The sequence below is a fragment of the Ambystoma mexicanum genome, chromosome 4p, assembly GCF_040938575.1.
Source record: "Ambystoma mexicanum isolate Mex_15411 chromosome 4p, UKY_AmexF1_1, whole genome shotgun sequence".
Classification (NCBI taxonomy): Eukaryota; Metazoa; Chordata; class Amphibia; order Caudata; family Ambystomatidae; genus Ambystoma; species Ambystoma mexicanum.
The window spans coordinates 1,009,805,978-1,009,822,515 of record NC_090927.1 but is presented as its reverse complement, the minus strand read 5'-3'; the positions used below and the strand labels follow the sequence as shown (position 1 = coordinate 1,009,822,515).

The 16,538-nt window shown below is 44.8% G+C and overlaps 1 long non-coding RNA gene across 2 annotated transcripts in view; it reads left to right on the top strand.

Moving 5' to 3' along the window:
• The window catches only part of LOC138453595 (uncharacterized), a 767,559-nt gene that overhangs the window by 583,344 nt on the left and 167,677 nt on the right, over positions 1-16,538 (top strand). Inside the window, exon 4 of one of the 2 annotated variants that reach the window (XR_011260475.1) lies at positions 8,095-8,166. The exons of the other annotated variant lie outside the window; for it this stretch is intronic. This is a non-coding gene — a long non-coding RNA (uncharacterized lncRNA). Of the gene's footprint in view, positions 1-8,094; positions 8,167-16,538 lie in introns of those variants that run through there. 2 annotated transcript variants of the gene reach the window in all.

Genomic DNA, 16,538 nt, shown 5'->3' with positions numbered 1-16,538 from the left:
CCTGAGCACCGTAATGACCTGCAGAGCCACCCACGGACGCTGTGTGTGTGTGTGTGTCTGCCTGTGCCGAGAATTAGGAAACTGCCAGTGCTTGAATGTGATGTCCCTCCGCCTGACTGAGCCCCCTGCCCTGAGCCGATTATATATTTTGGTTCAGGAGAAATAGAAAGCGCAGAAAGCACAGCAAGTGCCCACCACTTCCAGGATGCATTTCTTGAGCCTGGCCTGAACTAAAGTAAAGGTACACTGAAAAAGAAAACAAACTAGTGGTACGGGCATCCGGCATACCGTTTATTCCAATGATTTATATTACACTTCCATCTCTGGATGTGTGGTGTTGGCGTACACACACATATCAGATAGATCACCTCCTCCAGAAGCGTTGTTGACGCAAACTCACTGATCTGCGCCCCTGACCAGACCAGTGAAAGGGCACAGGGAACAGCATTGGCAATGGCCTGGGGCCTGCTGCTTGTGCTCCACCAGACCACTGCTCCCTCCGCCCCCTGAAATAAATGCCCTGGCCTGACCAGCAATGACCACAGTGAGTAAGCGACCAGGGAAAGGGAACTGGGCTGGTGCCGGCCCGGTGCTCACAGTCAGTCACTCACCACCCAAAACAACAGGATGCATGATGCATCTGCAACGTTAGGAGAAGGGGTGATAATATCATAACGCACGCAGTGGTAGTGCTCCGACCGACCTCGGCTCCTCAGACTGACTACTACTAACCTGGGCCAGGGCTAGTCACGTGAGTGACTCGTGAGTCAGTCGGGCCTCAAGTAGTCTGTCGGCTTGCACTGCCGCCTGCCTCCCTCTCTCCTGCTGCTGCAAACACTGTGCACTGCAGAGACTAGTGGTCACACAGATCCACATCCAGCTGGACTTTCCTGGTGCCTGCTGGCTCGCAGCCACACCCTGCTGCAGCGGGCTGGTGCACTAGACCCAAAGAAATGTAACCGAATGTCTGACCCGAGCCTGCCATGTGCCATGATGATGCCAAATGTTTGCTTCCCTGCAGGCAGCCTGGGTGGGTGACGATGTTGGTGCCAAGGTGGCGGGGCCGGGCAGAGGAGAGGCAGCAGATCACAGGGCTGGGCGGGGCGGCCTCTGCCAGGGCCTGTTATTTTGTTACCAAGCACTGGCAGCCAGTAACCCAGGCCAGCCCAGGTGCAAGTTACTTTTACACCACACAACAATAAACACACCGACTAGCTGCACGCGATGGCAGGCAGCCCCGTCAGACACTGTCTGAAGCAACTGAACAGGTCAGTCGGCCCAGGAAAAAGTTGTGCTGCACATATTTATAACAGTAAAACACATATATATATGGTGTGTATTTTCTCGGCACCCACGCTCCTTGTAAATAAAACGGCCCACATGCATGAGTCTGACTCGGCCCTTGGCTGAATGACCGAGTGAGTAGTCCACCCCTGGACAGCAGGCATGTGTAGATCTTGTTTTGGAGTTAGGTAGAGGTCATAAAATGGGGGGTGTAGAGGACAAACTAGTACCAACTACACATGGGTGGCTAGGAGAGACTTGGCCATCCCTTATATCCTCGCGTTGGCTATAATGCATACACACGTGCTAGCACCACCTTGATTTTCCCATACCTTGGACTTCGGTGTCCTGAGGGCATGCAACTTGCAGTGCATTTTGACCATACAAATGGTGAAACGCGCTATACAAATGACGCATTATTCTACATTGCATTACAAAGCGTGAGACTTTGATGTTTATCCTTGCATGAAATAGGAGTCAATGGACTGTTAGTAGTTGGGAGGTCACAGGTTGCCTTTTTTATGTCCAGGATGAGGTGCCCACCCACGTTTTCATCCCATTACAAGGCTTGTATTATTAGGAAGACTGGAAGCCCAGCTTAAATCATTATTCGTTCAAATACTCCATCTGGCCGTTTTGCATGACCTGGGTCTTTTCTAATTTCATGTTGTCATGATTTGGTGTGGCAGAGGTCGTACTTTCTCTTTGCGGTTTTATCAGGAAGTGGTAACTAGTTCTGTGGGTTGTTTAAATGAAGACATATGGACAATGGTTTGGGGGATACATTTCTATTTTAGTTGATTATCAGTATAATAATTTGGGCCCTGAAATGTTAGTGTGCCGATGCAATAGAATTAACTGGTGTAGCTTTGCAAACACCTGATGGAAGCGACAGCAGATAAAGGGTGTACCAGACACTTTTACCCCCCTAAAATTGGCAAATACTCTCAGAAAAAAAGGCAGTGAAAATACTCCGAACAAGAAACAACAGACACATAGCTCCATGGATATGTTTGTATCAGAGATGCCAGTAGAGGAGCGCCCCAGGAAGGAGCTCTAACATTATTACTGCCTGATCTGAAGAAGAATCTTATGGTAAAATGCAGCTTTTAATTTGCATGAGCTACTAGGTCTGTTATACAGAGAAAATATGGTTTGACAAAAATACCCTTATTTTGAATGAAAATTCCCCTTTTGCTCCCCAATATTAATGTTACTGCCATCTTTAAAAAATAGGGAGGGAAAAACTCCCATTTCAGAATCTTATATGGAGCCCAGCCTGAGGTCCTAGCCAATGAACTCCACTGACTATGTCCATACTTCCCCAAAGTAGATTTCCGCCTCGGATGAAACACAGCAACTATTTAGCATGCCTTTAGAACCATCAGCATCCATAGGCAAAGCTGCATACATAAGACTGGAGCTCCAGAAGGCTGTACCCTTCACTCCTACCACTCCCCCACCGGCATACCACCACCCCATCTCTTTACCTTCGGTGCATCTCTCCAGGCTGTGGTTCCCGCCCCGCAAGGCCGAAGTGTAAAGCACTGTGCGTCGTCGGCCTATGAGCGCAGAGCGACATTCTTATGTGTGTCGCGCTTTAGGCCTGCGGGCTGGAGACAGCAACCGTTGCATACATCATTGGCCGCTGATATTGTGGGCAGGCCACATATGTATTTGTTCAATCGCTTCTCTGTAACAGTGCGTGTTATTATTATCTGGTTTAAGGTGCTCAATTTATCACCCTCAGAAGCAGTGCAGGCCTTAGCACTGCCAGTGCCCGCGGTGAATCAACAAAATTTGGCGCACCCACTTCCCTCCCCTGGAGCCCCAGGAGTTAGGGGGGTGCCAAATTAAAAAGAGCGCTGTGGCAAAACTAGCAGCAGCGCTGTCTTTAATTAAATGATTAACTCCCGGCTCCGTGCTGCAGTGGGGAGTTGATAGCTTCAATAGAGCTGCGGTGTCAAACCAGCATGGGGCTGTCTTTCAAAGGCGTCCCCTATGCTGGTTTGACATATGCAACCTATTGTGATAAAATGCACTCCGCTTTCGTGCTGGCACGAGAGTGGGTCGCATTTCGGTTCAATAAGGCACCTCCTGCGCATTCTCCGACTGCGCCAGCTGGGGGAAGCCCTTGAAAGACTCCCCCGAGCTAGCATGGCGGGGGGCAAATGACACCCCAGACGGTCTCCCAGGCGGCCCCGCCCCAAGGCCGGCCCTGTTGAGACTGATGAAGAGCTGAGTCTGCTGCGGAGATTCAGACTGGTGTTGTGCAGAATTAACACAAATGGCATAAGGCATGGGCTTCAAATTATGCTAAAAGTTGTGCATGTAATGTAGCACAGCAATGCCCATGCTCTGATTGTTCGCTGGCAAACATTTGTTTGTCCTTGCATGATAATGTTGCTTTTTCCTCCAGCATCTGACCGAACAAATGAGGAAAACCTGACCATTCTTTTTAGTGTCCGAGCCACAGATCCTTATGTAATACATTCTTATGTGCCCAAAAAGACAGGCAACCAAGGGGGCCTTTTAGGGTGTGTGGTTCGTTGATTGTAGTTGTGCACTGTTTTTTGTAACACATATGTTTCTATTTCTACATTTAGAGGTCGATTTAAACTTGGAGGGGACTATTTGATTCACAAATCAGTTACCGGAAGTGATGTTGGCATAGTCAGGAGTAAGGCAAAGTTCCTGGCGGGAAATTCTTTGAGAATCAAGTCGCCCTCTCCGGGTTGGAGTGAAGGGTATGTCAGAGTTCCTCATGGTGATTTCTTGGTGAATCAGCCTCTTGGCATCCATTTGCCTCTCCTGAGCATGGCACAGGATTTTGGCAGTTAGGAGCGTGATTTAATTAAACATACTGGTTTTGTTCCGTGTGTTCATATTTCTCCACTACTATCATTTTATATATTGCTAAGATTCAGAATTTGAATCAATGAAATGAAGCAAATAAAGCACATATTTCCTGTCATCAAAAGCCATCTTTATGATGCTTTTTGTCATGATCTGATACTTTGCTGTGGATTTGTACTTAAAGTGCTGTTTTGAAATGACCTCTCTGTTACTATTTGTCGGTGGTTTAGTGCATATTTTGTCTTTGTTCTTCAGGGCAAAGAGGGAGTAAGTGTTTGCTCAATTAATTGTAGTGCAGGGAGGTTTATTAGGTCCAGCACAAAGGAAGAGCTGCACTGATGCCAGGGCTGTCGGGGTGAGTGGCATGCAAATTAACAAGAGGGGTTCCTGGGAGTCTCTCTGTCAGACATTAGTCCTGTTTATGAGAGCCTTGCCTAGATTCTTTAGCTCACTATCTTTCACAGCGGATAAATATCCAAAACTTATCAGTCTTTGTCCTGCCCTGGGGCAGTCCAGCACCAAAATGCTAGGCAATTTTCCTCTGAACAAGAGAACCAACACGTGTTTTGGTCTGGTTGGACTACATCAGTAGGGTGGAGCAGTGCCTCTCTAAGAAAAGTGAGCAAGGGCTCCACGTCTGGATTCCCCTAGGGATGAGTGCCATGCACAGTGTGGGCATGGGATGTATGGTGTCATAAGTAGAGGTCGAACTGAGATGGCTGGAGGTTCCCCCTCTATGGCATACTTATCAACAGTAAAGGGTATACAGTGTTTATATTGAATCCTTTATACTGAATGCCCATATTTAGAATCTTTTTTCTTGAAAACCTTTATAGTGAATGTATTTAGGGTGGAGTAAAGGGTTAAATATTTTTTGGAAACGGTGGGGATGGGTTTTTAGCGGTGGGTGATGGGGATGTGTGGGGGGGACCCCCAAACATTTTTCTTTAAGAATGCATTCACTATAAGAGTTTTCAAGATAAAAGATTCGATATATAGTCATTCGTTATACATTACCTCAATATAAAGACATGTAGCCCAGTAAACTTTATGAGGAATGCAAAGAACAAATCCACACATATGCATGTGACCCAAGGTTTATGTGGCCCAAGTGATCGGATATTTTTCATCAAATTTGAAGCAGATTTTAATTTTAAATGTAAGAGATGGTCTTTCTGTGCTTGCCACAATGGTGTGTTTGAAGAAGTTACCTCTTCGGTGTCAAAACAAGAGGTACTATGCTGTTTCAGTACATTACTTCTATGTCTAAGGAATCAGTATTATTGACTGCAGAGCCAGTCAATAACAGTGGTTACTGGCCCTCACCTGAACAATCGGACGGGTGAGGGGATATAAGGAGGGTAAGGGCAATAACTAGGGTTTTTTTTCGGCCAGCTCCAAGGTCAGCAATGCTGACAATGCATGAATTTGACAGTGGTGCTGCCCTCCACTTTCTGCTCCTCCATTCCACCCTCTCCCAACCATCCTCTTCCTCCCTTCACCCGTTTCGAACTCTGCTCATAGCCAGTTATTTGAATGGGCTGTGTTCTGAGACAGATTCCAAAGGCCTATAGATGCAGTAATCTATGGAATGCAATCAGAGCATTAAAACCGGCTGCTAGGCTTTCAACATTCCAGTGGATGGTATACCGTCCTTTCCAGGGCCAGCCCTAGGATTTGCGGGTCCTTGTGGCATAAAATGTGGGGGCCCCCTTTTTTGATTGGTGACATCAGTGATATGACAGAAAATGAAATCACAGAATGAGTATTTAATACGCAAAGGTATCAGGGGAAGTAAAATCGAAATCACGTTGCCATGAGTTGGGCAGGAGATAAATACATGGTGGCTTCCAGTGTATGAATTGGTGATGTTCATATTTGCCCATGGGAAAATGTCAGGAGTGAGACATTTTCGGAAGTAGCAGACAGTGTGTGCTGAATACCCAGACTTCTAATGTTGGCAGATATGGCACATGATATAAAAGTAATTGCCCATGTGCACACCCTTTGGTAAAGTGGTGAAGCCGGGATTTGAGACTTGTCTGCAATTCAGGCACTTGAACACATGGAAACTGCTCTCCTGAACATCTGTGAAGATCTGCTCTCCAACCTTGACTCTAGCATTCCCTCTGTCCTTATCCTACTTGATCTCTCCTCTGCCTTCGACACGGTCAACCACACCACCCTGCTCAACCGTCTCCGTGACAACCTGGGTATCACTGATCAGGCTCTGGCCTGGCTGACCTCTTTCCTCTCTGATCGACCCTCCCAGGTACAACTTGGGTCATTCCTTTCATCGATCTCCCTCTCTACCTGTGGTGTTCCCCAGGGGTCTAACCTCTCGCCCTGGTTTTTCAACCAATACCTGGCAGCTCTCGCCCACTGCATTTCCATTTTCTGCTCAAACTTCCAGTGCTATGCTGATGACACTCAACTCATTTTCAGGCTGCCTCGGCCACCTCCTCTCCCTCCCTCATTTCCGATTGCCTAATTGCCATTCAAAATTGGTGTACTGCCAACGATCTTTGTCTAAATGCCAACAAGACTGAGATCCTCCTCATCGGTACACCTTCACCATCCTTTCCCCTTACTCTATGGCCGGCCTCCATTGGCCCTCCTCCTACCCCCACCTACGAAGCCAAGAACCTCGGGGTCATCTTTGACTCCACAATTTCCTTCTCTGCACACATTTCTAACGTCTCTAAAAAGTCAAATTTCTTACTCCACCTCCTCAGAGGTACTGTGCCTTTCCTCTCCTTCCCTCAGAAGCTCACTGTCTCTCAAGCTCTGGTTCTCTCCAGGTTGGACTACTGTAACAGCCTCTTTCTAAATCTACCTGCCTCCACTCTCCGCCCTCTACAACTAATCCAGAACAGGACTGCAAGACTTGTCCTTGGCCTCAAGCCCTGGGATCGTATCTCTCCAGCTGTGAATTAACTTCATTGGCTCCCAGTGGATGCAAGGATTACATTTAAAACCCTCTGCATTGTCCACAAGGCTTTCTGGGGCCTGGGTCCAAAATACCTTCAACTATCCCTCCACAAATACCTCCCCTCTCGAGCCCTTTGCTCCTCTACCTCTAACTCCCTCAGGGTCAGTCGTTTTTCAAAGAAATGAGCTGGGGGCAGATCTCTGTCTTCGTCTGCGGCCTCCCTTCGGAACAGCCTACCAGCCACCTTGAAACTTGAGGAGAACCGTCTCCGGTTCCAGAAGCACCTCAAGACCTTCCTCTTTGGTTCCGCCTTCGCCCTTCTTCTCCCCTGCTGACCTGTGTTGCTCTCTTGGCACTGTGCACCTGGACACCCTCTGTCCTTCGGGACCAGTTACCTGCTCACCCTGCCTCCCTCCTGCACTGCCTCCAGGCCTCCCATTGCACTGGGTTCTGTATCTGTACCCATACAGTCCCCCACTCTTCCTCTGCACTTGTCAGATATACCCTATCTGACTAATCTTGCACTTGCCACTTGCTGGCTGCACTACCACTTTTTCATTGCCTGTATTTATTCATTTATTTAACTTATACTTTTCTCTCCTCTGTTCTGCGCTTTCCACTTCTCCCACTTCCACACACTTTCCCCCTTTCCCCTTTTCCATGCACTTGCGCGTTCTTAATGTCACTGGGCCTAGTAAGATGGTTGTTTTTATTTTTTGTTCTCCCTTGTTCCCTCACTTTGCTTGGTCGCGCTCTGAAACACTTGTGTACGAGCGCAATATAAATAAAACATCATATCATATCTCTTCCCACATATAATTGTTTAAAACATTGTTTGCAAAAGGTCTTTTCGAAATTTTGGTATGAAAACACCATCTGACTGAACGGCATTGCAAAAATGTTGTGATTGTGTTTTGCTAACTGAAGTTATCTGCTGTTTTTTCAGAAGTTTCACGATTGTTTTTATTTTTGTGCATATGTTTGGTCAATTTTCTTTGTCTTTGTCTATGCTTTTATTTCAGAACCTACAGATCATTGCTTTGACTGTGAAAAGAAGTAAACTCCAAGAAGGTTCCAAGAGTGTCAGGGCAGGTATTGGGCCTGGGGCCAGCAGGGCAGGTTGCGTATTCTGAATGATTGCGTTATAGTGAGATAGAGCCTATTTACCTGTGAGGTCTTTGGCCAGTGAGGGTATGCAATGTTGCAGGTCTTCAAATGTTAATAAAATTAACAGGTCTGAAGTCATAAAAAAAGTTTGGAGTTTAGTAATATACACATAGGAGCCGAGTATGTAGGGGAGGAGGCACAGTTGCACCTGTTCTCCTTCAACAAAGTGGCCAGGAGTGTAATTTTGCCTCTGTGGAGATTCTGCAAAGTATTTGCACGGGGCAACCAAAAATTAAAAAGATATCCGGATTGAGTGCAGTGCTCCGCTGAATCATTGTGGGACAGCATTTCAGACTCCTCTCCTGCTAGGTTCAGGCTTGGTGACGTGTTAGCTAGCATGCATCTTGCAAATTGTGTGTTGCTCCCTTCCAAATGAGAAGGGAGCCCCATCAATGTACTCCCTGAACCTTGATTGGAGGGGGGTGAGCAGGCCAAAACTATTTGGCGGGGGACACGATTTGCAAAATCAACTGAGCATTGAACATGTTAGGAGAATGTTGCTGAGATGTGTTTCTACCTTCCTGTAGATCATACGGCTTTTCTCCTATTCCAGCTGCAAAATGTGCTGTAAAATGGGGTGTTTGGACCTGGGGATGGGCACGCTTCCCTTGCTTCACTCGGTGTGGAAACCTCTGCCGCCATAGCAAAAATCAAAAGCTGGCACCTATGTATATAGGAACAGTAAGGGAACATCTCTACACTTTAGTTCAATGGACCTTACCTCTTGGAAGAAAGTACACAAGACATAGAGTAATTGCCTTTAAAAAACAAAATCAACACCGGAAAAATAACCTGAGAGGGGAGATTGTCCAATAAGTATGCAAGCAAAGTATTTAAAACCAACACTCTATAGTGAAATATTCCATGGAAAACAAAATTCCAAAACGAAACATGTGCTTTGATGACACTTTTATGTGATCTTGTGGGTAAGTGTCTGAACTGGGAGCATGACATCCTGGGTGAAATCCCGGCAGCGAAACACTTCAGTAAGTCTGCCGACCTCAAAAACACCCAGGCAGGTAGCGTCCGGCGTCCGGAAAAAAGTGTGCCCACCCACTGGTATCCTCTACTTGTGTCCTGAAAGGCAACAAATAGTCGCAATGAGGGAAAATAACCTCTCCAAGTTTGCAGCCTGTTTTGCCACATCCTGGTCAAATATTCATGACTCACTTGCCCTATCATCATTTCTCCTCTGCATCCCCGTGTTTGGCTTTTGAAGATGACTTGAAAAGTACACAAACCATAGTAAAGTACACTCACAAATATATAAAGCCTTCTAGAAATATGTTAGGCAAAGCGTGTACAATCGTGGCCTTTTTTCACATATCTTGAATGGGAGACTACAAATACCAGAATGTAAATCAGCAGAAGGCAAAAAATGGCCTTTGGGTTTTGAAAATGTGCTCATTGACAAAAGGTAATGTGTGAAGAGGTTACATGTTTGCGTTTCAATGTTTGGCAAATGCAGGCTTCATATATGGTGTGATGAAGATATTACATTCTACCAAAAATAAATGCTTTTTGGTTACTAAATATGAGATCTGTCAATAATGTAGTTTTTTTTTTTACTTTTTGTGTGATTTATTGTAATTGGACTAGAGTGGGGGTGTAGGTTTTTGTGTGTGCTTTCAGAATACAAATGCCCCTTTGTATTTCTTAACACAGAAACCTAAGAACGTTTTTCCCAAAACAACGTTCTCTTGTACCCAAAGCTATTATTATTCGGTATCTGGGAAGAGGGGGACACCACGCATTATGAGAAACTGCTGCTCCCCTCGGCTACGGCGTTGATTAAACGCAACATAGCGAAGCTGTGGGGCTCTGGGAATACCCCACTTTTTGGGCAGTGGGTGTCAGATGTTGAAATATGTATGGCAATGGAGAAGCGCATATATACGGCTAGAGGTTGCCCTGGGAAAGTGAACAAAATCTGGCAGAAATGGGCGGATGCGAACTGACTAGGCTATGTTACTTTTTACTGAAATGTGTAATATGTAATGGTTGTATCAAAATGTGGCATTTGACATGTGGATTTATTTGTAGTGTATGGTGGGATGTATAAGTTTATGGGAGTCATTACGAGTTGGCCGGTAATGGGTTAACGGCGCCGGTAAAGGTGCCGGAGCCGTCAACCCCTTACCGCCTCATTACGAGTCTGCTCACGGGAACCCGCTAAGGATGCCTGGTTTTACCAGGCGCCCTTAGCGGGTCCCGCAAGCAGACCAGGGTGCTAACAACGGGCCTGTTGTTAGCACCCTCCCCATTCCCTTCCCCATTCGGGAATTATGGGGCCTGCAGCGTTTGATGGGCGCTAGGAGTGGGAATTTGTCTTCAGAGTGTCACAGTGGCTTGTTAGGTACTGCCGTTGCATCCCTCTGAAAACATAGAAGCAGCACAGCCCCCTTTAAATATTAATTGGTATAGTCAAGGCTTGCACTGATGCCTGGGGGCGGGCCCGCTTGACAGCGGGATCCTGGAAAACTGCACAGGCAGCCCATGCCTCGTGCTGGCTCTGGTCCTTTCTTGGAGCAGCTTCATTCGTGCAAGGGATATCCCTTCACAATGCACATCATGTCTTTGTGCATGGATTAATTAGGGGCGCGCTCTTCGTTGTCAACGCGCCATGGCCCATGTCTATAGTGAGAATGCAATAAAGACTAACAGCTTATGCAAATATAAAACACAAAGAAGAATCTTCTAGATTTTAAAAATCCTTTTTGCCTGAGGAAGCTCTGTGTGGCTCGAGCACAACAACCACTCAAATCACTGCGATTGTCGCTTTGGAGTTTTTTTTTATATTGCTTGGGGAATGTTGCAGAGTAAACACGGTTTCCATAGCAACAATAATGTGATTACTGTATGTGCTAAACAACTGTTTGATTACATGGAAATTAAATGAACACTTCGCCGACGCAGTGCATTATACATTATTGCTCTGTACAAATTGGTAGTGACACTTGGCACCTAAAGCTGTTTATCCAGACTACTGCCAAGCAGCCGGCAGCTAGGTGCCATTGGCCTTCGAGAGAGAGACTCATTGTGGAAAGTACATTAACACCCACAATGCACAAATGGAAGGAGAAATTCCGCACCTGATGCTAAATTCATTGCAAACTATGCTTCTGCAGGAAAGCAGCTCTCAGTGCCAGACTTCCGGTTCTTCGTACGGGTGGAGAGAATGTCCAGAAAGAAACAAAAAGCATTTCTCCTGCATCTGAGCACAGTTGGCTATTCTGAGCATGTCCGCAATATTGATAAGGTATTAAACAAGATGTTTTTGTATGGAATTTTCTACGGAACGTTGGACCAGTTGTTACTTGGTTTGAAAATGGCTGCAGTTCTCAGCAAAGGCAGTGAACCTGGGATTTATGGTAACACATTGATGCAAAAAATTCAAAATTTGTCCTAAAATACGTCCTATGGAATGTCCCTAGTGCCGGTTCTTAAATAAAACAATTACATGCAGAAGCCTATTGCCCAATCAACAGGGAGCTTCCATTACAAGGCGGGGGAGTGCCACAGTGACACTTCGCCTATAAAGGTGTGCCCTGCCCTGGGTGTTGGCAATCATTTCAACGGGTGCTCCACCCTGGACAAGGCAGCAGATCGCCATCGTGACCTGGGTATGGAAATGCTAGACAAACATCTCCTAAAACTGAACAAAAAGTTCCCGAAGAATTGAATCAGAAAGAAAACCCCCTGATCAGGAAACGTGCTGGTATCACAACATACCCGTTTGACTGCTACCCGCGGCATTGAACTTGTGAACTACCACATGCCCACTGCGTAGCGATGTAATGCAGACCAAGATGTATTACTAAACGTGACTTAAAACTTCATCCAGCTTCAATGGAGTAATGAGGCAAAAGCCTCGTCATCCAAAAACGAAGTGCCACAATATCTGCGGCAGCGAGAAAGAAGAAAGCGTGTGTTAGTATTTTTCACACCTCTCAAAATAGTTTGAAATCCTTGACCATTCTTCTTCAAACTTCACAGTCAATGCGTAAGACCATTTATTATAGTAGTTCTTTTGCTGAACGAGGATTTCAAAGGCACTACTGTCCAAGTGGTTTCTCTCGGTGTGCTTTGATGTATGCCTTTAAAACTAGTGCTCTCCTCAGTTGCTCAGACTGACCTCCCAGAGGTGGCTACATGGAGGTTCCAGGGTTCTGAAACCTTTGGCTCTCTAGATATTTCTGGACTACAACTCCCATCAGCCCTAGCTGGCACAGTAAAATGTGAGTGCTCATGGGAATTGTAGTCCAAAACATATGGAGAGTCGAAGGTTGCAGTCCCTAGCACTTGGAACACGCCAGATAGGGATGGTCACACTGTGTTCGATTGTCACTATTGAAGAGCATTTATCTTAGAAATATGATTGGAAACATAGAGCCTGGAAGCAACTGGAAGCCCATAATTAATACACACGACCTCTTGTGGAGAGAGGGATTCGTAGGGTCATACGGATTTATTAACTGGCACTCCCTCCCTTCAGATGTGTGTAGAAATACAGGGAAAATGAGTGGAGTCACTGTTAGCTGGTTTCTGGCATATATTTGTAAGGCCACAATAAATTAATGTCTTGATCTATGTATGGATTGTTGAGTGAGGAATCGGGAGGGAGGATTTGAGTAATTCTGTTTTCTCACACTGCGATAACACACACACTGCTAAATTGCGACAGACACCGTGGCCTGCACCAAGAGACAACCGCAGAGACAAACACCAAGAATAAAACATGCTCAGGCTCATAAACGAGCACATGCCGGAGCTCTCTGGTGATGTACGCGAGGGTGTCTAGCCCAAATGCTTCCTATCCTGTCACCACCTAATATGTATCAACTCCAAGCCCTTTCGAGGAGACTTCAAGTTGTGCTAGCATTGAAATGGAAGGAGTACATTAAACTGTGGCTGCCATGTCTCCCTTTTCAAGGCTCCTCCCAGGTCCCGAATTGCCTTTTGCCAGCATGTGTGCCTTTTGATCTCCAGCAGGTGCATTAATCAATTGAGTCACCCATTGGGCTCGTGGGCCTTTGTTGTCTACTGATCACAGGTTACAGGTGTGTTCCTAATTCAACTCGTGATGAATTCCAGGTAGGGTAAAAAAAAGGTTTACATTTACGATATGTTAAGTAACTTTGACAACTGCAACATTTCTGTCGAACGCAGCATGGAAAGGCGGTTTCTTGAGTGACAGAATAACTGCAAGCAATAGGTATACTGTCTGAAAGGCTTACCTTTTCAGCCAGCAGCACTTCGTATGTGTGACGTGCAAAGTGCTTGAAAGTGTCACAAATAGCATGGATGAACTGGGCAGCCACACAACACCTGCAAACCCAACATACATGGCACTCTCGTGCAAGAAATCCCTTTTCATTTCTTTGGCCCATTAGTTACCATAACAACACTTCAAATGTATTTTTTTCACTGGGCTGTCAACTCGCAACTGCATTTTTCAAATGTCATGTCGTTCCTAAGGGACTTGCTCTGGACTCACAAAGGAAGAAATACAGGAGACTTGCATTCTGAAAATAGGAAGAAACTGTTGATTGGCCAGTGAAGCATTATGATGAACAGTGTTACATTTCTGAAAAGCATTTAATTATTTGTTTATAGTGAGGAACAATGCTCTTTTGATCACAAAAGAACATTACGTAGATAGGAAATCAGATTCGACGGGAAGTGGTGAGCTTTTTACAATGAGGTGAGTCTGAGTGACATTCTGACCAGGTTGTGGAGAGGACTAAATGGAACAGTCACCGGGGACAGTAAATGTATTCGAGTGACTAGTCCAAAGGACTGAAACTACTTTCCATTACTTATGACTGATGTCTAAAGTGCAGCTTTGCTAACACAGAGGAAACTCCTTGGCCTGAACCATTCCAATGTATACTATAATGTGAAGTTGTACATTGATGGCCTGATGGAACTACATTAAAAAAAGGCATCATGTGTAAAGAAATTGTAACATTTAAAGGTACATGTTTTCTGTGCATGAAGAAAAGCTGTGTTCAACCCAACAAAACATTTTCTCATGCGATTTGAAGCCAAAAACTGCACACCACCACACTAACCTTATTCGATTCCAGGAATGTCTTTGAAGCTGTGGCAGAGCCAGGAAGAGAGGTTTTATGTGGGGTGATTTAACCCACACTGTGAAAACAATGACCCAGCTAATGGATGTGAACTCTGAATAATTCCCCAAAATTGAAGTACATTTGTGGTCCCTCCTTGGGCTGACTGACAGAAGACATGCAACAGGAGACCACCACATGATGACATGAGGCAGAGCTATCCTCTCTGCTCTCATAGATGAGAGAACAGATGGGCATTAGCCCTGAACATGCTTTTATGGCAGGCTTGGGTCAACAAAGGCCGTAGGTCAGATCTACACACAGATCTTGGGAACACAAATATGGCACTTAATTGAAGGGGAAAAATATGCCTGTCAATAGGTTTCACATAGGATTGTATGCAGGATCTTACTTTGGCCATTTTCTCAAGTACCCTAACTCTCATTGAAATGATGCAAATATCACCAAACAGCTTATGAACATATCCATCTAATTATAAAAATCCCTAAAAAGTTGCCATTGAGAACAAGAGTTACAAGCTCAAATGTGATGATAGCTTCCCAGAAAATGGCATGAAGCAGAGATTCAGGGAGAGGATGGCTTGTTGAATTAAATATATTTATAGAAAATCTCATGTTAATAACTGTTATCTTTGTTGAATAAATTACAAAAATCTGCTATTTGAACCTGCAACACTGTGCCAAAATGAGACAAATTTCATTAAGTCCGGCATAACTGGACCATTTCGGAAAAATTGTTTGTGACTCTTATTTGTAAATTACAAATGTTTGCCATGTGAGGGGTGGAGTCATAAACTCCCAAGAATAGAGTCCAGTAACTAGAAGGGACTAATCAGAGAAAAGGGGAGGACAGTAGATATCCAATCCCAGATTGAGAGCCAGTAAACTGGCATCTGTTAATTTAGATAATTTAGGGGGTGGTTAAAGATTTATAATGAGACGCACATTGGAAAAGGGTAGAGCTGTCTGAAATCATATGAGTAGTAACTGATGGAAAAAGTGCTTGCTGGAGAACCAAGAGAACCAAGATTTCCTGAGAGGTGGATTGGACCAGGAGAAAGACAAACCCTGGAGAGGCAAATACAGGGATGGATCCTGATATCCATGAGTGAACCTGGAGAGGCCACCTAACCAGATCCCTGTCCTTTGCCCATGTCTTTTCCTGAGCATAAAACCCAGATATATTCTATGTAAGTGACCTGTCCAACCAAACTAAATCTTATGGGGATCTGTTTGATTTAACATCTCCCCTTACTGATTGCCCATGGTGATTTTGTTGAAATTCAAAATCAACATCACTGACAGTGTGGATAGAAATACAGTCTGTTAAAGTAATTGGGTACTCCAATTTCACATTGCCAACCCCAAAATTCCCTGAATGGAGGGTTGCATACAAACTAAATTCCCAAAGGCTCCCTATTCCCCAGACACTGCCAGCAGAGGGGTTTCCATAGTAAACTTAATATCTGGGGTTGGGCTGGGGCAGCAAGGTGCCAACTTAAATAGAGTGAAGTCACTGATTTAAGAGCCCATCTCTTCAGAGGGTGAGAAAGTGACCGCTGATAGAAGAGAGATTCTTCATTGCATATTGGTGGAGGATAAAGGGTTCCATATATATATATATATATATGGTGTTTTGTTTTGAAGGTGCTACATGTTATAAAGTAATCCCTGTTCAAAGTATTTGGTGAAGTCAAATTGTTCTTTCATGTCCATGGTGCTGCACAATTTTGTACATTAAGAATATTTTGTGAGTGATCCAGGTTTCCAAAGTATTCTATAGACGTGTGTTTCTATGTACCATGGTGAAAAATAACCCATGAAGGAAAACTGTACATGTTGTGGGGTTAAAGAATCTGTGATCTGTGTTATACTAAACCAACTAGTGTTTTCAATTTGTGTGAAAAGTGAATTGTTAGTTAAGAAAAGCATTTGGGCCACGGAGTGAGGTGACCTGATTTGTGATTTTTGTACAAATATCAACTTTCCCATTCATTAATAAATATATATTCTTCGTACACACTGACCTGATTCTTGGTTTATCTATGGCACAGGGGTGAGAGATCTATATGCTATAACATGGTACAGAGACAGGGCTAGATTGAATAATATAATTAGGTATATTGGTGTGCCACTTTTGATTGGGGGGGAACAACTCCCTGCATTAATGGTTCCCCATAGATATCTCCTAAAGGTTAAGGACAA